Source organism: Neovison vison, chromosome 10, assembly GCF_020171115.1.
Source record: "Neovison vison isolate M4711 chromosome 10, ASM_NN_V1, whole genome shotgun sequence".
In the NCBI taxonomy this organism is placed as follows: Eukaryota; Metazoa; Chordata; class Mammalia; order Carnivora; family Mustelidae; genus Neogale; species Neogale vison.
In genome coordinates, this window is record NC_058100.1 from 39,746,923 (window position 1) to 39,774,801 (window position 27,879).

Consider the following 27,879-nt stretch of genomic DNA (forward strand, 5'->3'; position numbering starts at 1 on the left):
CAACAGGAGAGGCTGCTTTTAGGAGAAAATTCCCAAGTGGACAGAAATACAGAGAGACAAGTGACAGAAATCAAGTATTTTTTTTTTAAAAATTTTATTTATTTATTTGACAGAGAGAGATGACAAGTAGGCAGAGAGGCAGGCAGAGAGAGAGGAGGAAGCAGGTCCCCTGCTGAGCAAAGAGCCCGATGTGGGGCTCGATCCCAGGACCCTGAGATCATGACCTGAGCCGAAGGCAGCGGCTTAAACCACTGAACCACCCAGGCCCCAGAAATCAAGTATGTTTTATAAAAATTTCACAGAAACAAACAGAAACACACAACTGGCTTTAGCTCAATGCGTTTTTCCACTCGTGTCACCCAATTCATCTTAAATCATAAGGCAAAAATCTTTACATTGCTCTCTAGGCAAAGTTTTCAAAAAAACCAGGGAGTGAGCAAAATGAAAAGCATGTTTTTTGAATAAAGAACCCCACACTTCTGTTTATGCCACAAGTAACAAACAGCATTTAAAAAAGTGTTATTTGCCAGTGACTGAGCGTGCGGGCGTGCGCACAGGCAGGCGGAGGGGGAGAGAGCCGCAGACTCCCCGCTGAGCACGAAGACCCACGCGGGTCTCGATCCGGGTCTCGATCCCATGATCCGAGATCACGACCCGAGCCGAAGGCAGCCGCTTAACCGCCTGAGCCACCCAGGTGCCCCATAACAGCATTTTTAATCCCTTTGCTTCCTACCATTCTTTCTTCTGTCTCAGGGCGCAGCTAGTCTAAAGTCTCCGTTATGAGCGGCCACTTTTGGGGGGAGGACCCCGCAGGCGCCCCTGCGGACGGGGTGGCAGGTGGCTCTCCTCCCGCACCCCCAACCTCCGCGGGGCCGAGCTGCTCGGTCGGGGGGGAGGGGGCTGCTTTGGGACGCCGCCCCGGCCGTGCCGACCCGCGCCCCGCGGCCGGACAGCTCCCCTCCTCCACGCAGACGCCAGGGCCGGCCTTTCCGGGGCACCGCACACCCCAACTACAACGGTCACCGGGACCAGACAACCGGCCCTTTCCAAACTTTTTGGAAACCGAGCGGTGATGGCCTCGGCCCGCTGGAGACTGGAGGCTGCGACTCGGGTTGGGGTCACCAGTCCACAAATGCCCCCCAGAACGGTTCTTCCTCATCCTTCCCATCAGAACGTCACCACAGAGAAAGGCTTTTTGGCAGAAATGGGCTTCGGGGCGCGCTCACCTCTGCCCACCCTCCCAGCTGCTGCCTCCTGAGGCAAGGACGGCCGCCTGCCTGCGCGGTCCGGGAAAGCTGCTCTCCTCTCAGGGGAGCGCCAGCGCGGCCCCTTGAAACTCCACCGAAATGGACGGATCTTAAAAGAGCCTCGGAAGGTGCCTGAGCCAGCCTCCGCTCAGAAGGCTTCTGGCGCGCTCCTGGCTGCCTCCTCTCCTCACGCGGCTTTCTTGTGCTTCACACGCCTGTCAACAGCGGACGCTACGCAGCTACGCATGCGCGCGCACGTGCGCAAGATAGACGCGCGTCCCTCTCCGGCCGCCGCCATGACACCTTCTCCTAACGACAGGTCAGCTCCGTGACGGCGAGGGTGTTTAAGAACAATTTTATTGAGGTACGACTGACAGGCAATAAGCCGTCCGTGTTACAGTTTGACGGGCTTTGACTTACATACAGGACCGTGAAACTGCCACCCAAATCAAGATGGCGAAGGGTCTGTTTCCTCATGTGCCTGTTGGGAGCCGTGCGCCCTCCTCGGCTCTGGCAGGCAACCACCGGCGTGCTTCCTGCCATGATGCCTTCGTATTTTGTGGGCTTTGATGTAAACAGAGCCCCACAGCACGTATCCTTTGTCTGACATTTTGGCATTTAGCATGATTATTTTGACGACCATCCCTGTCCCTTCCCGCGTCACCCCCCCCCCCCCATGCTGCTGGGGAACACTCGACACAGGTGTGCCCGCACCCATCTGTCCGCGACCTGTCCTCGGACACCGGGGGTTGCTTCTGGTTTGCGGCTATTGCAAATCTGCTCAGACTCCTGGGGGTCCGAGTCTGTAGAGAGAGGAGATGTTATTTATTTTGGACAAATACCGAAGACCTGAATGGCTGGGTCGCGCGCTAGACGTACACTGAACTGTTCAAGAACCTGCCAGACTGTCCCAAAGCAGTCGCTTCATTTTACGCGTCTACCCCCAGGTACGACAGTTCCAGTCGCTCCCGGTTCTCGCCCGCACGGGTTTGGCGGGTCTTTTCAACAGCAGACATTCCAGCGTGTGGTGGTGTTTCGCTGTGGGTTTAATCTACATTTCTGGTGAGTTTACGTGCTCTTTGGGGAAGGGTCTGTTCAGATAGTTGCTCCGCCCCCTTCTGGTCCACGAGTTTGGAGACTTCTTTCCATAATCTGCGTGCAGGTCTTTAATCAGATCTGTGATTTGTAATTATTCTTCCCATTAGTGACTTTTCCTTTCATTTGTTTTTTTTTTCTTTTTATTTATTTTCAGCGTAACAGTATTCATTGTTTTTGCACCACACACAGTGCTCCATGCAATAAGTGCCCTCTCCAATACCCACCACCTGGTTTCCTTTCATTTCTTAACAGGGCCTTCTAAAGAACACACATACCTAATTACGCTATCATCTGATTTATCAATTTTTCTTTATGGATCATGCACTGCCCTCATCTATGGAATCTGCATAACCTAACACCGCAAAGATTTTCTCCTATGTCCTTTTCTAGAAAGCTCTACACTTAGGACTTTAATTTTGTATGTGCTGCAAATTTAAAAAAAAAATAGGGATGTCCAATTGTTTCATCAGAATTTGAACTGAACTATCTTTGCACGTCTATTTTAAGTCATTTAACCATATACATGTGGGTCTAGATTTCTAGGTTCTCAATGGGCAAATAAAAAATGTTACTTGTGCAGGGGCACCTGGGAGACCGACTCAGTCTGTTACGTGTCCAGTTCTTGATTTTGGCTCAGCTCATGATCTCCGGGTCCTGGGATTGAGCCCTACATAGGGCTGCACTCAGCAGGGAGTTTGCTTGAGATTCTCATTCTGCCTTTGCCCCTCCCCCACAGACACATACTGTCTAAATTAACTAAATCTTTAAAAAAAAAAAAGATATCTGTCTATAACAAACTGTCCTGATTACTGTAACTTACTAAGTCTTGAAGTTGTAGGTAATGTAGGGTCTCCAACTTGTTTTCCTGCCAAAGGTATTTTGGCTACCCCAAGTCCTTAGCATTCCATATGAATTCTAGAATCAACCTAACAATTTCTACAAAATAGCCAGCTAGGCTAATCTTGATAGGATTGTGTTGAATTTACGTATTCGTTTTGAGAGAAATATCATCCTAAAAATATTGAGTCTTCTAAACCATGAACATATTAGACCTCTCCATTGCTTGAGGTAGTCTTTAATTTCTCTATAGTATTTTTTAGTTTACAGCATGAAGGGCTTTCACATTTTTTGTCAAAAGTATCCCTTAGGGGGGTTAACCCACACGTGGGCTAAAGCCTCTGCCTTCAGCTCAGGTCATGATCCCAGTATCCTGGTATCAAGCCCCTAGTAGGGCTCTCTGCTCAGTGGGGAGCCCACTTCCTCCTCTCTCTCTGCCTGCTTCTCTGCCTACTTGTGATCTCCATCTGTCAAGTAAATAAATAAAAAATCTTTAAAAAAAAAAAAAGTATCCCTAAGTACTTCATACTTCTGTTGCTATGATAAGTAATATTCTTATTAGTCTCCATTTATTTTTATATCATGCAATCTTTTGTATATTTACTTTGTATCAAATAAATAATGGGTTAAACATTTATAGGTTTTTTTTTGTAGATTCCAGCTGATTTTCTATATAGGTAATCATATTGTCCATGAATAAGACAGATTTACTTCTTTCTTTACAATCTGAATGCATTTAATTTCTTTTCCTTGCCTTACTGCATTGGCCAAAACCTCCAGTACAGTGTTGAACAGAGTGAACATCTTCACCTTGTAAAATCACTCCGACTGTCTCCAGTAGGATATTAGTGATAAGTTTTCCCTAGATGTCCTTTATCAGAGTGGAGAAGTTTCTCATTCATAGATTACTGGGAGTATTTTAGTCTGTTCTTTATTTAAATCAGATGGATGTTGAATTTTCTTGAATGCCTTTTTTTTCTGCATCCAATGAAATAACCATGTGTATTTCTCTTTCTTAGTTATTATCAATATGGTAAATTATAATGATTGATTTTAAATAATAAACCAACTTTGTATTTCTAGAATAAACCCCACTTGGTAATGTGCTATTCTTTTATTTATTATTAGATTTGATTTGATAAAATTATGTGAGGTATTTTTACACATATATTAATTAAAGAAATTGGTCTATAGTTTTCTTTTCTTGTATTATCTTTGCCTGCTTTTGGTATCAGGTTAAGCTAGCCTCATAGAATGAAGTGGGAAATACTGCCTTTTTCTTCGCTTCTCTGGAGGAATCTGTGTAGAACTGATACTACTCCTCACTTAAATGTTTGGGAATTTATTGGTGAAGGCATATGGGTTGGAAGTGTTCTTTGTGAGAAGTATTTTTTTAACTACAAATATAATTTCTTTAACATATACCAGGCTATCCATGATATCTATTTCTTCATGGTAATTTACATCTTTCAAGGGATTTGTCCATTTCAGTAAAATTGTTGATTTTATGGACATGAAGATTATCATGCTATTTCCTATTATCCATTTAATACCCATAAAATCTGTAGCAAAACCACCCCTCTCATTCGTATTAATAACTTATCTTCTTTTCTCTTCACTTTGGTTAGAAATTTATCAATTTGTTAATCTTCTCAAAGAACCACTTTTCCTTTCATCAATTTTCTGGTTTTTTTTTTTGTTTTTTATTTCACCGACTGCTGCCCCCATCTTTATTAATTCCTTTCTTCTGATTACATTTGAATTTAATTCATTCTTCTTTTTCTAGTTTCTCAAAATGGAACATAAGGTCATTGATCTCAGACCTTTCTTCTTTCTGAATATCGTCCTTTAGTACTACTCCTTGAGGTATTAGCTGTAGCCCACAGCAAAACATGTTTTGTTTTCATTTTTAGTCAGTTCAGAATATTACTTTCCCTTTTTTTGACCCATCGATTATTTAAAATTGCACTTAGTTTCCAAATACTTGAGGATTTTCCATATATCTTTATTTTGATTTCCAATTTTATTCCCGTTTCATTCAAAGAGACCATGCCTCAAATTATTTGAATCCTTTAAAATCTATAGAGTTGTTTTGCTCAAAATATGGTATATCGGGGCAAATGTTCTGTGTGATCTTGAGAAGAAGAAATGTTCTTCTGTTGTCGGGTGATGTTCTATAAATGTCAATTAGATTAAACTGGTTGATGGTATTGCTAGTGTCTTCTATAAACTTGCTGACTTTCTTTCTGGTTCTTCTATCAATTATTTAGAGAGAGGTCAAACTATAATGTGTATTTGTCTTTTTTCTTGCAGTCCTATTAGTTTTTGTTTTATGTACTTTAAGATTTGTTATTAGATGCAAAAATAATTAAGATTTTTACATCCTCTTGATGAATTGATCCCTTTACTATTATGAAATGATCTGCCTTACTAACCTGGTGCTATTACCTGCTTTGAAATCTTCATATAATAATAATAATACAGCCAGTCACTCTAGTGTTCTTTTGAGATAACATGAGCATGGTATATCATTTTTCCATCCTTTTATTTTTATCTACTTATAATTTGCATTTAAAGTGGGTTTCTTATAGGCAGCATATAGGTGATTCTTGCTTTTTTTCAATCTGACAATCTTTTATTTTTTTTAAGATTTTATTTATTTATTGAGAAAGTGATAGTGTGAGCAAGGAGAAGGGCAGAAAGAGAGAATCTCAAGCAAGCATGGAGCTTAATGCAGGGCTTGATCCTGTGACCCAGGGATTATGACCCAAGATGAAATCAAGAGTCAGAGGCCCAACCAACTGAGCCCCCAGGCAGCTCTGATCTGACAATCTCTTTTAAGGGCGGTATTTAGATCACTTGCTCTCAACGTGATTACTGATATGGTTGAGATGAAACAAGCTTAACACTTGTCTCAGCTGGGACTTTATTTTGCACAACATTATACCCCTGATTCCTAAAACAGTGCCTGCCACTTAGTGGCATGAATAAATGAACCATTATTCAATCTTGGTGCTCAAGTGAGATGTCAGAGAGCATGTAGTCTACCCTTTTAGAAATGAGAAGACTGAAGCTAAAGTAGGTAAAATGACTTGCTGAAGATGATACAAGTAGCAACGGAAGCAGCAAACCCTCTGTCTCTGGATCCCAAGCTCTCCCTACTGTGGTGCCTGCAAAGACAGCATGAAAATGCTTTTTGCTTTTGACTGCTTCTTCTGATATTAGTCATAGTCAAGCCATGCACGCTGGGGGCATATTTCCTCCCTTCAATTCACACACGGAAGCAGAACACGACACAGTCAAGTATGAACATCCACACAGGGAAGCAAGAAACCAATTTCTGTACATGGGGAAAGGTGTGAGAGAGAATGTGCAAAGAACGGCCACAGACCCCAACAGAGGTGCTACCACACACATCCTAGGTATGCCCAGCTGCGGGTTTCCTCTGACTCCCAGAGTATATATTCACTTTAAAGAACTGGTCACATTCAAATATTTCATTCTTATGGGCTGCATTGTGCCCCCTCCTCCCCATCCATATGTTGGGAGTCTGAGCCCCCAGGGACTGTGCTGGGAGACAGGGTCTTCAAAGAGGTGATTACATTAGAATGAAGTGTTAGTGTGGGCCTTAGTCCAACCTAACAGATGTCCTTGTAAGAAGAGGAAATGTGGACACAGAGGGACTCCAGACGCACACACATGGAGGAAAGATCGTGTAAGGAGGAACAGAGAAGGCAGCCATCTACAAGCCAAGGAAAGAGGCTTCAGAAAAAACCAACCCTGCCAGTATCTTGCCCTTGAACATCCAGCTCCCAGAACCATGGGAAAACAAATTTCTGTTAAGTCACCCAGGCTGTGGTACTCAGTTATGGCATTAGTTATAGACTAACACATTAATTTTCTATTTTGCCTTTAAACCAGTATCATCTTAATTTTCCCTCCCCTGCTCTGGACACATATCTCAAAACACTCCTGTATCAACTGACACACTGCAGACTCTTGTTGAGGAATGCCGACATACTGGCTGAGGCAGAAGCACCCAAGTATAAATCTCAGCTACCTTTAGATGTTAACTCAAAGAATGTCATTAACTGCAAATCTGAAATATTTTTCCAACAGATGCTTTAAACCTCCAAAATATCTGTCTTTGAAAGCTCACTGGTTTTCAGGAAATGTAGCTCCGGATGATGTAAACAGGAAGATCACATTGCTGGCTTGAGGGCTGTGCTTCCAGTTTACCGACAAGGCATTATCAGAGCTGTGTTTCCTTGTGTGGCCTCAAGACCACAGGGTGGTGGCAATATGGCAGCCCCCGAAATTCTTCCACACTGACCCTCTCCCAGATTTTACATGGTACCAAGTCTATTATATCAAGTCTATATAGATACTATAATAGTATCATTTGCTATCTTTCTAAAGCACTATGTTTCTTTTCTGTAAGTGAAAGAACAGAAAACAAGCCCCTGAACTTGTTAGAGTAAGTTTCAGTCCCTACTCCTGGTATGCGGCTGGAGGGACAGCAGGGGAGTATGGACGCCAAGGCCGCCGAGGGTCAGTCTCCCCGACCTTCCTCAGCAACAAATCAATTGCTACCTCCCGGTCTCTATGTTCTTTCTTCTGTTTTCAGTGTTGGTGCTCTAGAAATAGACAGCAGGGCTTGAAAACTGCAGGGAAAGCTCATACAGACAGTGACTATAGAACCTCAACCATTACCCTATTTGAATACTATGTCCACCACTCTGATAGGGATCAAAAAGCCTGGGAACACAGACACTGGCAATAAAAACTGCCACCACCAATCAAGGCTTAGATTTACCACAGACGATAAACTAATGCTGTAATTCTACATCTTTAAAACCATTCAAGAGAGTAACTAAGCTTAGGTAGGGACTCTAGTTTATTTAATCTCTGTTCTCCTGAAAAACTATTTTTGTTTTTTGTGGGTTTTGAGAGAGAGAGAGAGACCGCACAAGTGGGAGGTGGGGTTACAGCAGAAGAGGGCGAGAGAACCTCAAGCAGGCTCCACACCCAGCATGGAGCCTGGCAAGTGGGACTTGATCTCATGATCCCAAAACCATGACCTGGGCTGAAATCAAGAGTCAGATGCTCAACTGACTAAGCCACCAGGTGCCCCTCCTGAAAAACTGGTTTTATGCTTTGTGTGTATATATACTATATATACACATACACACACACGAAAGTGGGAATATGGAAAGAAGATTATTTCTAGCAAAACTAATAAACCTATAGCAAACATTGCTTACTTATATTATCTGTTAAGATTTATAATACCAATTAAGATTTCTTGACAAGTGACCAGAAACTCAAATACCTATCCTTCATTTTTACAAAACCACACAATAGCAATTCATGTCCATAATGTTGAACTTGATCCTATTAAAAAAATGCACCAAGGTTCCCAAGGTATGTATCACACTAATATACAAATATTATATCATAACTTGAGTGCAGCAAAGTGAATATTTCAGCTATAACAAACATTAACTGTTTAATTAATACATCTGTTTTCCCTGCTGGAACTAAGAAGGGCTTTTTAACATACAGTATGCATGGTCTGCACTGCTCAGAAAGTGATCCCCAGAAATGTGAACTCATATTTTCTTTTCCTTGATCAATTTCCTCATTTAAAAAAAGAGCTTCACAAACATTCCGCTGGCTGTGGGTCTGTGGACAGGTGATGCTGGTCACAAACATTCACAAGCACGTTGCATCACTGGAGTACTCAGTTATACTTGGAGAATAGTTGCTTACGGAGGTAAGTAAAACAACTCTTGTTAGTGCAACAGAGCCCTCTGTGAAAGGCAGGAGATGGTAGTAAAAAGACTTTGCCGCTATGGAGGTGAGGATGGGCAAGATGCATCCATTATAGACCCCAGGATTTCACCAAGAACTTGCTGGAACAGTCTACTCTTCATCCCCCTCCAGCTGACCGCACTGGCCCAGGCCCCCATCAGCAACGTGGCAGCCACTCATCACTATCTCTGTTTACAAATGTTCATGAACATGGGCAAAAGCTAAAGGAGTATGTAAATCGGGGAGAAATGGTATAAGATGAAGAAAACTTGGGACTTATTTCAACAGATAAAAACCAAATCAACCAAACAAAAACCTTATGAAATGTGGGTAGGATCCCAGGGAGTTACATTAAAGTCTATTAAACCTCCAATACAGAAAAAGATGGGTATTAATAATAATGCTCCCAACCAAGATTTATATTTTTACAGGGAAATCCATATTATATTTCCATGAAGATGACCAAGATCCTATCTCCGTGCCCACCTTCCCACCAAGACAGCCACTCTCTCATTATCACACCAGACCAACCCTTACAGAGGACCCAGTGATCCAAGAGCCTCTGGGTTTGGGGATAAGATTTTGATGGAAAGAGAAGAAGGAAAGTAGAGGATTTTAAAAGCAGAGCAGGAGAATGTGGAGGTTCAATTTGAGGGCAGAGAGGCAGAGAGAAATTTCTGTGAGAGGAGAGGGAGCTACTGACAGAATCTGGGTTGTTCATGGATCTACAGAATACACTGTTATTTCATGGATCTACAGAAAGTAACCAGAATCAGGTGAAGAATCCCAAAGGTGGGAGCTCAGTTGTGCAGGCCCCCAACAAGGGTAAAAGCAGGGAGAAGAGGCACAAGAGGTTCTAAATGCACAAGCATTTTTCCTAAACGGACTATGCATCCAGGGACCCCTCTGTGCATACATGGGCCAGCCCACCAGAGAATCGGAAGATGGGAAGCTAGAACAAGCAGCACTGCCTGTTAGCTGGGCACCTCTCAGTTCAAGAGGGCTTAAGTGATCCAACATACTCAACTCCTTATGAAGAAGAAGTAGGTGTTTGAGTACCTCTTTTCATTGCATTTTTAACTGAATTATAAAATATTTGCATTGAAAAGAATCTTGTAGATCTAATCCAATCCCCTTATTTTAAAATGAAAAAAATGGAGGCCCCAAGTATTCATACTAGTCAGTAATCCAAAAGCATAATACAAATAAAATTCTAATTACTTTTTTACAAAAGATTTTTATTTGAGTGAGAGAGAGAGACAGCACAAGATGGGTGAGGGGCAAAGGCAGAGGTTCGAGAAGCAGGCTTCCTGGTAAGCGGGGAGCCCTGCTGGGGTTTGATCCCAGGGCCCTGTGATCAAGACATGACCCAAAAGCAGACTCTTAACCCACTGAGCCACCTAGGTGTCCCAGTGCTATTTTATTATTGAATCTTCATTCATTTGGTGGAAGAAACACTTCCTATATTCCAGGGCTGTTTTCAGAGCTAGGTAAGCACATGTATGTGGAAGCACCTTGCATACACTCTGAAACACTTTATTGAAAATATTAGTAATAACCGCATTTTCACTTACTGAGAATCTACTAAGTGCCAGGCACTTTACACATCGTCTCTAATTCTCCAAATAGTCCTGGGAGGTAGTAGAATACTGGAAATGAAACAAGCTTAAAAGAATTTGCCTCGGATCCTGCTCAGATTTCAACCTGTTTTTTTTTTTAAATTCAGAGTCATCATTCTTGTAGCCCATCTCAATGGTAACCACAGAACTGTCAATAACAGCGGATTGTTCCTGTTAGTAACAGAATCGGGCTCCCAGCATCTAGTCTGAGTGGTGGTGCCATCACTGAGTGGTATAACATACGCTGCGTGTATTTTCTATTAAAACATATGATTTTTGATGAAAGGCATCTATTATACACTCACAGACTTGCATCTGTGTCCACCCATGAAGCCCGAGGCTAGGAAAAGAGTTCCAGAAAGAAGAAATGTGTCCTGGAGACCTAGGCAGTAGCTGTGTGGTCTGAAGACTCACTCTGTCCCCAAGGGGATAATTTAACCATGAGGTTGCACAGAAATGCAAGTAGTCTGCTTATTTGCGTCTCCTCTGCCAACTGTTAGCAACTTGAGGACACGGATCTTCCCTTGAGATGTTCAGCAGGCTCCTAACACTTGGTACAAAGTAGATGAACAGCAAATGGTAGGTAAACACTGTAAAATATTCATATGAGGTCCTTTGGTCTTGCTGAGGTCTACTCAAATGGCAACGCAAATTACACATTTTCTAGGAGAGTCTCAGTTTGTTAGTAAAAGCTGGGCGAAGCAGGGAAGGGAAGAGCCTGGAGTTATCTCCTGGAGGTGCACAGAACTAACCATACATTCACTGCTAATTTGCAAAATTCAAATAAGCTCTTCTATCCACACAGACTCTTTGGAATGCTGCACAAATGGAATTTGCGGGATACTTCTTTGCAGGAATAAAAAATGTTCCAGTGTCACTAGAAGCAAGGCTGTGTTTGACATGCAATAATGAATAATTAAAAATAGATACTAAGTTTTGCTTCTGTTAATGGCCAAGAAGCTCCTTTTGGATCAACCCTCCTGTAGATAATTATAAACACTGGAAAAAAAATCCAAAGGTTCTGTGAAGCAACTAGGAACAGCTTTGTACCAGAAGGGAGTTGGACACTAGGAAGAAGAGACCAGAACTGGATGAATTCCCCACATTTGGGGCTCCTAACTCCAGTCTCTACCATGCAGAGTTAAAATTTGGATGAGAGGCGCCTGGGTGGCTCAGTGGGTTAAGCCTCCGCCTTCAGCTCAGGTCATGATTTCAGGGTCCTGGGATCCAGCCCCGAATCGGGCTCTCTGCTCAGTGGGGAGCCTGCTTCCCCCTCTCTCTGCCTGCCTCTCTGCTTGTGATCTCTCTCTCTGTTAAATAAATAAATAAAAATAAAAAATTTTTTTTTTGGATGAGAAATCCACAGTCTTACATCGTGAAGAACCAGAGGTTTTGGGATAAGCATAGCAGCTTAAAGTAGGAAGAAGAGGCGGAACCCCATATTCTGAATACAGTTTGCCCAAATCTCTGGCGGACTCCTGACATGCTTGCACAGGGCAGATTCCAAGCTCCCTAGGGAAGTCTAAATAAACCGACCTAAAATTTTAAATTACGCTCACTGGGGAGGGCACAGAGGTTGCTGTTTGAGTTCGGCCATGATAAACTGCCCACCAATACAAAAAAAAAACAAAACAAACAAACAAAAACAAAAAAACCAAAACCCACACCGAAAAACACCAATATTGTTTGTTTGTTGTAATCTAATAGAATTTAGAGGCCCTACTCTTGAGTACCTCTTCTTTTCAATTCTTTTTTTTTTTCAATTTATTTATTTTCAGAAAAACATTATTCATTATTTTTTCACCACACCCAGTGCTCCATGCAATCCGTGCCCTCTACAATACCCACCACCTGATACCCCAACCTTAACAATGAAAAGAATTTCACAGGTAGGGACATGTGGAACTTGGTGTCCATTGGGCGGGAGGTGAGGAGGATGTTTGTAAAGCAGGGAGAAAAACAACGTGAAACCCAGAAGCATGAACTGGAGCCCACAGGACAGACCTAAGCCCATGTCATTTCTTACTGCCTCAGACCTCGATGGTGTGGCTCTGCCTCACAAGCTGGGAACATGCATCATGTGGCTGAATACACAGGCCGGCTGGCAGAGGGGAGAGCTACCCAGGCTGGCAGGGGGCCGGAAGCAGACAGGCCCGACCACTGCCTCAGGCTCTTGAGCTATCCTGAGAGAATATAAAGGAGAATTCTGGAAAATGTAGCTCAGCTAGTCAGAGGGATTTATTCTAAAGCCATCACAGAAACCTAAGGATCTTGGAAGCAGCCAGTGAAACAGGCCTTGTAATTTACAAGGGAACACATAACTGAGTACGCACTCTCTACACTCACGATTTTACACTTGGTGAAAATCTCCTTCGAGAATGAAGGCAAAATAAAGACGCCATCAGATAAAAGAATATAAGCTCCCTGCCAGGCAATGTGCACTATACCATTTGAGGGAAGTTCCTGGGGCTGAAGGGGAATGTACCAGAAAGGAACCTGGTCTCCAAGGAATGAAAAGATGGGAGCGCTCGCTCACTCTGCTTCGGACAGCGGCAACAGTGACCGGTGACCTTACAAAAACACCCACTCCCACAGACACTTGACAGGGTGAACCGAAGCTATTTGAAAGGATACTAGAAAAAATATAATACTAGAAATAATAATAATACTAGAAATAATACTAGAAATAATAATAATAATACTAGAAATTCTATAATAATAATAATAATAGAAAAAATAATACTAGAAATTCTAACTTGGCATCTGGACAGAGGTGAAGGTTGATGTTCAAATAGAACACAGTAGTTTAAGGAAGGAACCAAAGACTTAAAATTAAGACAGCAAAGTGTGGAATATCCCCATCGGCCCCTTTGCCACGAGACATTATTTCATTAGGTCTCTCTCTGCAATTCCCACTGCAGCCTATAATAAAATTACTCATTTAAACAGTTGCCATTTTGCTGAAATGAGTTATCAAACAAGTGACCAAAGTAAACTATGAAGTACCTAAATCTCTCTCTAAAATCAAGTTTTCTCTTCTCTTCTGAAGGAAACCTCTGGAAAATAAGTACAAATGTGATAAGCGGAAGGTAGATCAAAATGAGGTAAAATTTTAATAAGATCCTAATAAGCCAAAGATTCAAAATCAATCTTCCCTAAAAGCCTCTTTCTTGGTCCTCACTGTTTTGTAGTATTATTTTTTGCTTATGAAGAATAAAGCTTCAGCAGTCTGCATAAACTTCTGGAATCTTCTGCATCAGCTGGACCCACACCTACTGGCTGGCACCCCTGCCCTGTCCCCAGTGAGAGTTCCCTCCAGTGCTCGTGAGGCAGCCCCTCCTCACGTGGCTCATGTAGACCTCACACATTCTTCTCACTCTACGGAGGCAGGACTCCTGCGGTAAAAGTAGGCCTTCAGGCAGGAACTACTCCGGCTTCCAGACCAAATATTTATAAAAACATTTGGTTCAGTGGGCATTCCCATTTCTTTCCCATCAATGACACAATGACAGTGCCCCACCTCTTCCACAAAGACTAATCCCTTTGACTAGCCTTCACAGGTCTTGCTTTTCCCTTATGTCTTACTTTTCCCCCATATTTATCATCATCTCATGTCTTACAGTATCTGTATTGTACATCTTACTATCTGTATATAACCTTACTTTTTTCCTATATATCTCCACATCCAGAGCCCTGATTGGATTTCCCCCCAGTACATGAGCAATACGAAAGCAAACACACATCTAATCTATTCCGTGGGCTGTTTCCCATTTTGCTCTTGCTCCCTCCTTTATCCTTTCATTTACTTGAAAAGCCTATGCTTGGTGCTTCCACTTCTTTTACCTCCCGCTTCACTTACAAAACTTCAAAAGAACTATTTTGAGCATAAAGGAAAGAATAGAAAATAATATAAAATGACAACCAGATCTAAGTAACAGATGTTAACATTTTGTCATATGTACTTTGAAACTTTTTTTTAAGATATAAAACATGGAGATGCAGCTAAAAACCTATTGCTTTCCCTCACTAATATTCACCCCCTGTTTTTTAAAAGTTTTTTTTGTTGTTGTTGTTTATTTGACAGAGATACAGTGAGAGTAGAAACACAAGCAGGGGGAGAGGGAGAAGCAGGCCTCCTGCCAAACAGGGAGCCCAATCCCAGGACCCCAGGACCATAACCCCTTCCGAAGGCAGCAGCTTAATGGCTAAACCACCCAGGCACCCTTATTCACCCATTTTTAATCCCCAAATTACAATTATATAAGGCTCAAGCAAATATTGTGGTGCTATTTCTTTGTATCATTTGCATGCAAGTTCTTACCATTTTCACCCATATATAGGCCATCACAGACATAATTTTCTTTAGTTCATTTTCAGTTTTACAATGTATCATTCCCTAAGTATCTTAAGTAACTTGATTTTTTATGTTCATGTATTTTTTTAAAAGATTTTATTTATTTGACAGAGATCACAAGTAGGCAGAGAAAGAGAGGGGAGGAAGCAGGCTCTCTGCTGAGCAGAAAGCCCCATGTGGGGTTCGATCCCAGGACCCTGGGATGATGACCTGAGCCGAAGGCAGAGGCTTTAACCCACTGAGCCACCCAGGTGCCCCTGTTTATGTATTTTTGGGATTTGCAAATAAATACTTACAAACCAATCAACCAAATGATATTTATAAATCCAACTTACTCATTTTTTATTCAGTATAGTACTGCACTGTAAAAATAAGACAAATGTTAATTATTACATATTCCACTATCAGAGATGTATTAAGTTTTTTTTTTTAATTACATACCCCTTATTTCTTATTTTTATTAGACTCTATGATAAACACTGCCTAGGGGTGTCTGTGTGGCTCAGCTGGTTAAGCATCTGACTCTTGGTTTTGGCTCAAGGTCATGGGATCAAGCCCCACATTGGGACCCCTGCTCAGCTGGGGGTCCACTTGAGATTCTCCCTCTCCTTCTGCCCTTCTCTTTCTCAAATAAAATCTTTTTAAAAATAATATAAAAAAACCACCATGAATGTGATATTGATAGATATCATCTTCCTTACATTTAAAGAAAATTTTGTAATATCCAACCATGAAGTATAATGTTTGTAGAAAAAATGTTGATAAAAACTTACTTAAAGAAGATTCACTTTACTTTGAGGTTACTAACAGTGTTTTAAATATATCTTTAAAACTCATGAATAGTTTCTACTTTCATTTTCATGAAAATATTTTCTATACAGATTGAGATGGTCCTGTGGGTTTCTTCCTTAATCTCTAAGTGTGATGAATAACACAAAATTTTTCTAATCTAATCGTATTTCAAGAACAAATCTAACATGGATATGAGAACATAAATATTGTGATGCAATATTAGAAATAACTTCAATATTTTACTTAGAATACTTAAGTTCTGTTCACAAATGGCCTACAATTTTTTTTTTTTTCTTGTAGGAGTCTTATCAGGGTTACCAAAGGTTTATAAAATAAGTTTAAGAAGCATATAACCCTCTTTCTTTCTTAGGAGCAGCTTGTATAAAATCTTTCTAATGATAGGGATTATCTTCTCTTTGGATGTTTAATGGAGATTACCTGAAAAATTCATCTGGGCTTGTACTGGTGTTTTTGTATTGGGTAAAAACACTGGAGCTGGAGAGAAGACAGATTTTATACTAATTTAACAATGAAATGTTTTCACATTTTTCTTGAGTCAGCAGATAATTTACAGTTTGCTTAAAATTATCTATTAACTCTTTTTTAATAAACAGTATAAAAATTATCTGTGGTAGTTGAATTACATTTTCATTTCTATATTTCTTATCTCATTTTATTTTAAAAGATTTTATTTATTTATTTGACAGATAGAAATCACAAGTAGGCAGAGTGGCAGGCAGAGAGAGAGAGGAGGAAGCAGGCTCCCCACTGAGCAGAGAGCCTGATGTGGGACTTGATCCCAGGACCCTGAGATCATGACCTGAGCCGAAGGCAGCAGCTCAACCCACTGAGCCATCCAGGCGCCCCTCTGTATCTCATTTTAATTCCTAATATTTTTCTTGAATAATTCTGAGATCTGTCTACTTTACTAGTCTCTTATATAACTGCATTTTCTTGATCGTTTCAAATGTTTGCTTTCTGTTTCATTCATTTGTACTTTTACATTCACTCGGTGCTTCTACTCATGCTCAATGTGATTATTCTACTGTAGAATTTCCTCCCCTAATTTGATTTGGGAGCTTGGCTAATTTTGGATCTTTCTGCTTTGTTTGCTCACCCCCACCCCTGTGCAAGTATTTAGGAACTGTCTTACTGCGTCTCACAAATTTCACTGCCATTCAACTCTAGTATTTTCCAATTTCCAATGCAGCTACTTCATAATCCGTGACTTATATTCAAGTTTATCTTAAAGATTTCAAATATTTGTGGTTTAGAGAAGTATTTTTTTGTTGATTACTCCTAGTTTTATTGCAATTTTATTGATCACAGAAAACAGTCTGAGTGACATAGCTCCTTTGTTTTCTATTGATGCCTGATCTGATGCTTTAAAAGACCTGCATGTTCTAAGCTACAGACCAATATACCCACAAGCACTGATGCAAAAATCCTTAACAATGGGGCGCCTGGGTGGCTCAGTGGATTAAAGCCTCTGTCTTCAGCTCGGGTCATGATTTCAGGGTCCTGGAATCAAGCCCTGAGTCGGGCATCTCTGCTCAGTGGGGAGCCTGCTTCCTCCTCTCTCTCTACCTGCTTCTCTGCCTACTTGTGATCTCTGTCTGTAAAATGAATAAATAAAATCTTTAAAAAAAAATCCTTAACAAAATAGAAGCACGGTGAATCCAGAAGCATATTACACAGGTTGCACACAACCATGTTCACAGATTCTGTGATACCACTGATTGTTACTGTCATCGTAATAGTAAGTCACCAAGCTACAAACACAGGGTGTCTCTCCCTTTACCCCGGTCTTCTTTCACCTACTTCAGCAGTATTTTATAGTCAGCAGCGTGTAACTTGCACCATTGTGATTCTACTTATTCCTAAGTATTTTATTCTTTTTGGTGGTACTGTAAATGGAATTGTTTTAATTTGCTTCCCAGATTGTTCATAGCTTAATATATACAAATATAAAGTATGTTTTTGGTGTTGATTTCATATCCTGAAATGTTGCTGATCTGTTTTTTAGCTTTAGAGGGTGTGTGTGTGTGTGTGTGTTCTCCTTGGGGTTTTCTACATCTGTAAAGAGAGGTAGTTTTACTACTTCCTTCCAATCTGATTGCTTTTTATGTTCTGTTCTAATTGCTCTGACTTCAACTTCCAGTATTCATGTTGAACAGAAGTGTCACAAGTGAGCATCCTTGTTTTCTTCCTTATCTCAGGTGAAAAGCTTTCAGTCTTTCAACACCAAGTATGATGTCAGCTATAGGTTCATCTCTGGCCTTTATCCTGTTGAACAAGTTTCCTTCTATTTCTAGTTTTCTCAGTTTTTTTCTTTGTTTGTTTTTATGAATCAGCAAAGGGTGTGGAATTCTGTCAAATGCTTTTTCTGCACCAACTGAGATGATCATGTGGTTTTTTCCCTTTATTAATGTGGGGTATTTCATTGATTAATTTTAGTCTGTTGAACTGTCTTTGCATTTCTGGGATAAAACTCCCTTGATCGTGGTGTACAATCCTTTTAATATGCTACTAATTGGTCTGCTAAGATCTTATTGAGGAATTTTGTATCTGTATTGGTTAGGAATATTGGTCTGTAGTCTTCTCTTCTTGTAATGTCTTTGTGTGGCTTTGGAATCAGGATAAAGCTGGCCTCACAGAGTTAAAAAGTATTCACTCCTACAATTTCTTGCAAGAGTTTGAGAAGTGGTGGTATTTCTTCTCTAAATATTTGATAGAATTCTCCAGTGAAGCCATCTGGTCTTGGGCTTTTCCTTGTTGGGATTTTTTGATTACTGATTTAATTGCCTTATTAGTTACAGCTTTACTCAGATTTCCAACTTCTTCTTGAGTCACTTCGGTAGTTTGTATATTTCTAGGAATTTTTCCATCTCATATAGGTTATCCATTTTTACATGTACATCTGTTCAGAGCATTCTCTTATAGTCCTTTTTTTATTTCTATAAAGTCAGTAGTAATGTCCCTATTTCATTTGTGATTTTAGCATCTGATTTTTTTCCTTAGTATATCTAACTAAAAGTTTGTTAATTTTATAGGTATTTGCAATCAACTTTTAAAAAAATTTTTCTTTATTGTTTTTCTCTTTTTCATTTGTCTCTAATCTTTATGCCAAAAATTGGCTAAGATAGATGAAATGAGGAGGTAAATTCATCAAGAAGATGTAACAATCTTAAATTTGGGAGCATCTACAAGTAGAACTTTAAGATTAAAATAAAGCAAAGCTTACAGAACTAAAAGAGAAATAGTCAAAGCCATAATTACCATTGAGGGTTTTCTTCTTCCTTTCTTAGTAACTGATAATAAGTAAACAGTTAATCATTCAGTAAGGATGTAGAAGACTTAACACTATTCATTCACCTGACTTAACAACTGACATTTACAGAACACTGTAAATGACAAGAGAATACATATTCTTTCCAAATGCATGTGAAACATTCATCAATACACACCATATTTCATAAAACAAATCTCAAAAATTTAGAATATTTAAAATATACAAAGTATGTTCTTTAAGAACAGAATTAAACTTGAGATTAAAACAGAAGGACAACTCAAAAATGTCCAAATATTATAAATCCATCAATACACTTCAATAACTCATATGGTCAAAAGAAGAAACCATAAGGGAAATCAGAAAACATTTTGAAACAAATAGTCACAGTATGACATAACAAAACTTATAGGCTATGCTCAGAGCTAGAGTTGCTCTGAAGTAAATATATAGCACTACAATGCTGTATTAGAAAAGAAGAAAAGATTCAAATCTAAGTTTAAACTTAATAAATCAGAAAAAGAAGAACTAATTTAAAAAACAAGCTAAAAGAAATAGAAAAAAGAAATCTAGACAATAAATGATCAACTCAATGTCAATAAATTCAACAATCAGACAAAATTTTTAAATTTGTAACTAGAAGTGTCCTATATCCATTAGAGACTGAATTTCTTTAGTCTGGGCTTAGACAGATTCACAGGACATTCTACATTTAAAGACAAAATATACCAGTTCTACGCAAAATCTTTCATAAAAGAGAAGAGAAGGACATAGCACTCACTTTTGGTCTCTAGCATTATCCTGATTCTAAAACCAGATGGTTAATACATTTAAAAAAAGTATAGCCTACTATTTTCCATTATATGCAAAATCTTTGACAAAATGTTAACAAAAGAAATTCAGCAATGCATAAAAAATACATACCATAATTGGGTTAATTTGAGGTGTGTAAGCATAGACATAATATTAAAAAAATCAATGTGATTCACCATATTAACAAACTAAAACAGAAACACCACAACTTTGTCAGTGAATGCAGAAAGCAGCATTTTGACAAAATCCAGCATCCATTCATAATAAAAATGTTCAGAAAATAGAAGAGTGGAAAATTTTGTCAATCTGAGAGATGGTGCACATAAAAAAAACCCTACAGTTAGTATCACAGTAATTGGGGGATATGTTCATGCTATAATAATTAAATGTCTGTTCTCACCATTTCTATATGACGTTGTTCTGGTGATCCTAATCAGTGCAATTATGTAAGAAAAAAGAAATAAAAGGCATACAAATTGAACTATCTCCTAAAAAAGGTATTAGCACTAGCAAATAAGTTTTAGCCTCATAAACTAGCCTGATAAACACATAAAATCTCTGCTAGAAACCTATTTACCTCCATTTCTTCAGTTTCTTTTACCCAGTACACAATGTTGGACTTTCAAGACAAAACTACAAGGCATAGTAAAAAAATAAAACAAACAAAAAACAAAAAAAACAACAGTTTCACAATAAAGAGCAAGCACCAGGACCAGCCTCAGATATGGCAAAGATAGGCAAAGATGCTGGAATTACCAGACTAGGAATTTAATTCATCTAAGAAAATATAGTAAGTGTTTTAATGGAAAAATTGCACTACATACAAGAACATATGGGTAATATAAGTGAAGAAATGTATTCTCTAACAAAGAATCAAAAGGAAATTGTAGAAATAAAAAATATATCATCACAGAAATTAAGAATGCCTTTGATGAGCTCATTAACAATTAGGGCATGGCCAAGGACAGAAATCAGGAAGCTTGAAGAAATGGTAATGGGAACTTTCAAAACGGAAATGGAAAGAGAAATAAGAATTGTGAAACGGTAATAAAAGGTGTATGTAATGGAAATATAAAAGGAGGTTAAAGAGAGAAAGCAGAATATCTAAAGCAGGGGCATCTGGGTGGCTCAGTGGGTTAAAGCCTCTGCCTTCAGCTCAGGTCATGATCTCAGGGTCCTGGGATCGAGCCCCGCATCAGGCTCTCTGCTCGCAGGAGCCTGCTTCCCACCCTCCTCTCTCCCTGCCTGCCTCTCTGCCCACTTCTGGTCTCTGTCAAATAAATAAATAAAATTAAAAAAAAAAAAAAAAAGAGTATCTAAAGCAATAATGACTGAGCATTTTCCAAAATTAGCACTAGCCAACAAAATAGTATCTCCTAATTTCAGAGAATATGACTCAGCATAGAGTCCAAAATCTACATCTAGCCATATTATATTCAAATTGCAGAAAATCAAAGACAAGGATAAAATCTTAAGAAGCCACACACACACACACCCCAAAAACCTCATCTATAGAGGTTCAAACAAGAATTACATTAGATTTCTCTTCAGTAACCATGCAAGTAAGAAAAAATAAATGGAGTAAAATACTTACTTTTGAAAGAAAAAAACATTGACCTAGAATTCTGTATCCAGAAAGATCATCTTTCAAAAATAAGAAATAATACTTTCCTAGACAAACAGAAATTGAGGCAATCTGTTACCAGTAAACTGACCTTGCAAGAAATGTTCAAGAAAAAAAAAGTTCAGAGGCGCCTGGGTGGCTCAGTCAGTTAAGCGTCTGACTTCAGCTCAGGTCACGATCTCTGGGTCCTGGGAACAGAGCCCGGCATCCACTCCATGCTCAGCAGGGAGACTCTCTCTTACCCTCTCCCTTTGCCCCTCCCCCTGCTCACGCTCGCTTGCTCTCTCAAATAAATAGAGTCTTTAAAAAAAAGTTCATCAGAAAGAAAGAAAATGGTAGAAACTTAGTTCTAAAGGAACCAATGGAGGTAAAATAATTTTTTTTCTTACCCCTAATTGATTTAACAGAAAACAGTTTGTTCACAATAATAATGCAACAATGTGTACAATAACTATAGTTTATGGATGAGTGATATTAATGAGCGATGTTACTTGGGACAGGAAGGAGGAATTAGGAATACTGCTTTAATGTACTTGTACCATCTGTGAAATGGTGTAGTATTATTTGAAAAAGGACTTCAATTAGTTATAAATATATACTGCAACCTTAAAGGAAAGCACTAAGACAGTTTAAAAAGAAGTATAAATGATATGCTAAGAGAGGAGAAAAAGATGCATTCTTAGAAAATGTTCAGTTAAAACCAGAAAAATCACAAAAAGCATGGAACACACAAAAAGAACCAAAGAACAGGACAATGAATAGGAAGCAGTAACAGATATGGTAGATAATAATCCAACTATGGCAATAATCACTTTAAATTTCAATGGCCTAAAAACACCAACGAAAAGACAATGACTGCCAGAGTATATAAAAAAACAAGAACCCACTACGTATTATTTACAAGAAATACACTTTCAACGTAAAGACACTGAGAGATTAAAAGTAAAGGGATGGAGGCAGACATACCATGCTGACACTTACCAAAAGAAAGCTGGAACAGCTACACTAATTTCAAGCAGAGCAGACTTCCAAGTAAGGAAAATTGTCAGAGACAAAGAGGGACATTACATCAAGATAAGGTGGCAAATTCTCCAATATGACCTAAGAATCCTTCATGTGGATGCATCTAACAACAGAGATTCAAAGTACAACAGACGAAACTGATAGATGAACAAGGAAAAGCAGATTAACTCCCTATTACACTTGGAGACATCAAGATGCTCTGTCAGTACCTGACACATCCGGTAGGCAGAAATTTAGCAAGGACATCACTGAACTGAAAAGCACCGTCCGTCAGTTAGACCCAATTGACATTTATGGACTACTTCATCCCAAGACAGCAGAACACACACTCTTCTTAAGCTCACAGACCCTTCACCAAGAAAGACCACATTCTAGGCCATAAAACACACCTTAACAGACTTAAAAGAACAGACATTCAAGGGAACGTTCTCAGGCCACAGTGGAATTAAACTGGAAATCAAAAAGAGAATGACAACAAAACAAACTGAGGGTTGCTGGGGGGAGGGGGGGTGGGGTTATGGACATTGGGGAGGGTATGTGCTTTGGTGAGTGCTGTGAAGTGTGTAAACCTGGCGATTCACAGACCTGTACCCCTGGGGATAAAAATATATGTTTATAAAAATAAAAAATAAAAAAAAAAAAAAGAGAATGACAGCTCCAAAACCTCCAAACAGTTAAGAGTTTAAATCATAATATACTGAAACAACACACGAGTCAAACAGGAAGTCTCAGGGGAAAAAAATTGAAATATATTGAACTAAATGAAAATGAAAATACAATTTATCAAAAATTTGTGGGATGCAGTGAAAACAGAACTTAAAGGAAAATTTATTGCACTGAATCCATTCATTAGAAAGGAAAGATCTGAAGTAATCGTCTAAGTTTCCAGCTTAGGAAACTGGAAATAGAAGAGCAAATAAAACCTGTGGTTTTAAGAAAGAAATTTCAGAGCAGAAAGAAAGAAAGAAAGAAATTTCAGAGCAGAAATCAATGAAACTGAAGACGAATTGATGAAGAAAACCAACAAAACCACAAGCTGCCTCTTGCCAGTCCAACTCTGCCACACTGAGCAAGAAACTGTATTTCTGCGAAGTCCCCTGGCATTTCTGACAGTGTTCTGTGCTTGCGGATATGCTGCTATTTGGTGCATATTTTTTCATTTTGGCAAAAATGATCTTTCACATTTCCTATTTATGTATTGCAATCAACTTTGCCCCAAATTATTGTTGTTATCTATTTACTTTTGAGAACAGCTGACTGCTTAATCTCTGTTCAACCTCTTATTTTTTTCACTTTTCTGGGTAATTTTGTTTCAGGTGAGATTCTTTTAAGGAAACCTACTGGTATTTTGTTTTAACCCAATCTGAGGGATCTTAAAACTGTGGCCATTTGCATTTCATGCCATAATTAACATCTGGACAGCTGTCTGTCTTCTTTTGGCCGACGTGGAAAGGAAATTGTCACAGATGATTCTTGACAAGAAATTTCATATCTGTCTTCTTTTATATCCTCAGTACAACGCCTCATGATCAATGGAAGACCGTAATTTTAATGTTAAACTGCAGGAGTGTTTGGTAGATATTTGGAGCCCATCTTTCTTTGATCCAAAGTTTAAAAATGGGCCATTGTTCGAGCAGGGAAGGAGCATATCATTGTGGAGCTCCTAGAGGCATAATGTAGCTGATGATCCATCTTCTGTTAGTGCCCATGTTGTACTTGACTTTGCTTCATGGACGAACACCACAGTGATCGCTAACACCTGCGTTAACTGCCACAATCATCAATCTCATCAAGATGAATTTTTCAGTCAGAAAAGTGTCCCTGCAACTTTTGCATGATTCTTCGCAAGGGATTCTGATATACTTTATAAAAATGCGTCCTCAAACCAACTTCCATTTCTGACTGTGGATATTTTCCAACACTCAATCCTGGCTCTCACTGTCCTCACACCACCCTCTGTACCGGACTTTTTTTTGGACAGAGAGTGAGAGAGAGAGAGAGAGCACAAGTAGGGGGAGGGGCAGGAGAAGCAGACTCCCCACTGAGCAGGGAACCTGAGGTGGGACTCAATCCCCACACCTGGGACCATGACCTGAGCCAAAAGCAGACACTGAGCCACCCAGGCGCCCCATCCCAGGCTCTCTTTTTCTTTCCCAGCAATTTTTCTCATCCCTTCCCTGCTCACAGAGGAAATCCACTCCCACAGCCCTTGTTTAAGCAGGTTTCCAGATAGCCATGTCCATTGCTGTCCTCACTTCCAGTGCTAGTCCTGTATCTCTAGCCACTGGATAACTGCATGTGGAATGAAATATTACCATCCCTGCGCAATTTCTCAATGAGGTTCTCTTTTCCGAACTCTACCACCTAAAAGTTTATCCTAACAAAAGCTGAAACGGTCCAGTCGTGTTCTGTCAGTGTCCTAGTTGAGTAGATAGGTAGGTGCATCAAGCAAACAGGAACTAAGCTTGCAGGAAACTACAGCAAATCAGCAGGCGCCCTGCTCCACTTTTTGCATCCAGTTTCAGTCTACCCTGAACTGCGCGCAGGTTCTTCCCAGTTAGCAGATCTTCCTTCGTTCGTCGCTACTTGGTTCATTCTCACATTGGCCTCCGCTTCTGAAATGTCACATTCCCATCGTTTCCTTACCTTATAGTTCCTTCAAACATGTTCTTTTTCCACGAATCTTTCCAAGCCCAGGGAGTCATGTCTGAGAAGTGGAGCTAAGTGAACGAGCCTTAGAATAAAGGCTGAAGAGAAGCAATGAACCAAAAACCAGATACCAGATGGAAGCAAGGATCTACATAAAGGAATGGAGAATGCTAAAAGTGTAAATACACAGTTTTAGTCACATCAAAATATAACTTGTCGAGAGCAAAATACAGTTCTCATGTGCTATGACGCTGATGACATGTGAAAGTAAAATGATAGCATAAAGAACGGAAGAGGAAACAAATGTGCTGTGAATGTGATGTGGTTCTAATATTAATTAAAGGCAATCTGTGAAAAGATAAGCTTGTGTATGGCAAACTCTGGAAACAACCTCAAAACAATAAAGAGAAGCTGTATAGCTAATAAGACAAGAGCCAAGATAAAACAGAATCATAAAATATTCAATAAATCTCAAAGAAGGCAGACGAAGATAAAGAAAGGAACAGATAAAAAAAATGGAAAGAAAAAAAATCCCAAGATGATAGATTTAAATCCATAAATGAAAATGGGCTTCAGAGTCCATTTAAAAATCCTATGTTATCTAGTGAATAGGTAACATAGGATCTGGCCCCTCCTGCTGTGAGGCCAGATCCCCTGACAGTATCCAGCTGGGTTTAAGTCTGGCTGGTGCCACCTGTCTCTCTAATGTCCTCCAAGAAACAAGAGTTAGGGTGTGGGTCGCAAAAAGATGGAGCAGAAAAATAAAGAGAAAATTATTGAACATAAATTATTTTTTTAAAAGAGAGAGAGAGCGCGCACGCGTGTGTTTGTGCAGTGGGAGAAGGACAGAAAGAGAGGGATCAAGAATCTCAGGTAGGCTCCATGCTGAGCCCCAAGATGGGGCTCGATCTCATGACCCTGAGAGCGTGACCTGAGTTGAAATTAAGAATCCGACACTTAACCAACTGAGCCACCCAGGTGCCCCTAAAATTTTTGATCTAAATAATACATGGGCAAAGCAACATAAGTTTATCAAAGCTGTCAGTCATCAAGTTCAATTTAGTCAACAAAATCTACATCACATAGCATAACGTGAAGCTGAAAAGAAATTGAAGAAAGATGAAAAGAAGAAAGAAATGCAAGAGCTAAATGAACTATTCAAACCTGTACTTTTGCTCAAAAAAATAATTAGAGGTGCAGATCCTAATCTCTGGTATGTGTGCCCTTCAAGCAAGGGCAGTGAACTAAGGGAGGTAAGCAGAAGTTGGCGCATGATGTGACTGGTGAGAAAATGTAATGCAAGAGGTAAAAAACTTTAAAAAGATAGTATGGATAATTGAGGTGAGAGAAAACTGCAGAGAGTGAACAAAAAGTACAGCAAAGTGGAAAAGAGAAAAAAAAAAACCCCTCAAAGAGTGTGCAAACATTTTCTTAAAGCTTTGGAAGACAACAAATACGGCTGACTCTGGGTATGCCCCTGGAGGGGATGATACTTGTTCGCATCATCATGCATTTCTTCCCGGATTTGTGGTGAAGAAAGACATTAAGAAGGAAGAGAAAGAAAATGAAATTTCTTAAGATACAACTGAAAGAGACGTTCTGCCCTAGGTTCCACTGTTACCAACATCACCCTAACATTTTCGTGCATAAGAGGAAAGGAAAATAAGGATGAACTTGAGCAAGATAAGGAAAGAAAGCAGACTTCAAAGCAGAGAAAGCACTGGTGATCGTGGCCATGGGGTGTTGGAATTTTGTTCTGCTTGGGCTGATGAGCATAAGGAAGCAGACAGCACCTGTGATACACAGACAACAGGTGAAGGGGATGATTCAGTGCACACAAACGGAGTGGACTTAAGCCCATATATCCCAAGAGGTGTGGATGAGAAAGGCAGTCCTGTAGCTAGTTCTGAAAACTCATGTACTTCAAAAAACAATGATGCCGAGATTCCGGAGGTAGGGCTGAAGTGGTGAAGGAGGCAATGTGGAAACAGCACAACGAAGGAAAGAGACAGGAAAACGGAGCCAGGGATGCTGGTCCCATTGATGAAAATCTCTATACTGCTGAAGACTCAGATAAACTAGAAGAATTAAACACAGCGGAGCCAGAAAAACAATACAAAACATGGCAATGAAAACAGTATGCCAGCTCAGCAGGAGATGAAACTGACTACATTCATTTTTTTTCCACACCAGAATTCTTCAACAGGGTGTCTCTTTCCCATGCTGGTTCCGAAAGGCTTAACCTCCCTCGAAAAAGGGGAACTCTCCCTAAGTCTTGTCTTCTGACTTTGACTACATCTCATGGTAAGTTCAGAGTAGTTAATGGTGAACTGAAAATATAATCGTCACTACATAAAATGACTAATTGTTGCAACTGTCCACTCACATAGGAAGTGCAACTGCTTTTCCAGCTTTTAATGTTTTATTACGAGGACAAGATATATTTAAAACACCCTTAATTTATGCAGTTTTTAAGGAGTGATTTCGCTTTCTTTGAATTTTTATGTTTAAAAGATGCCTAAAATATGAACACTATACTTCATAAAGGAAACTGCATATGTAGATTCACTATTGTTTACCTTTGGGCAATGAGATGGACATTTAAAATGGAACTTCTCTAATCTGACAATATCAGCTTGAATGCCCTGTTTTAAATTTTCCCTCTTCTTTTATGCCATAAAGTTGTAAATAAAGACCATAATATACATGAAAATAGACAC

The 27,879-nt window shown here is 39.7% G+C and overlaps 1 protein-coding gene and 1 pseudogene across 3 annotated transcripts in view; one reads left to right on the forward strand and one right to left on the reverse strand.

Moving 5' to 3' along the window:
• The window catches only part of AKT3 (AKT serine/threonine kinase 3), a 305,109-nt gene that overhangs the window by 13,068 nt on the left and 264,162 nt on the right, over positions 1-27,879 (reverse strand). The window lies entirely within an intron of this gene.
• LOC122918759 lies at positions 1,493-27,291 on the forward strand (annotated as a pseudogene).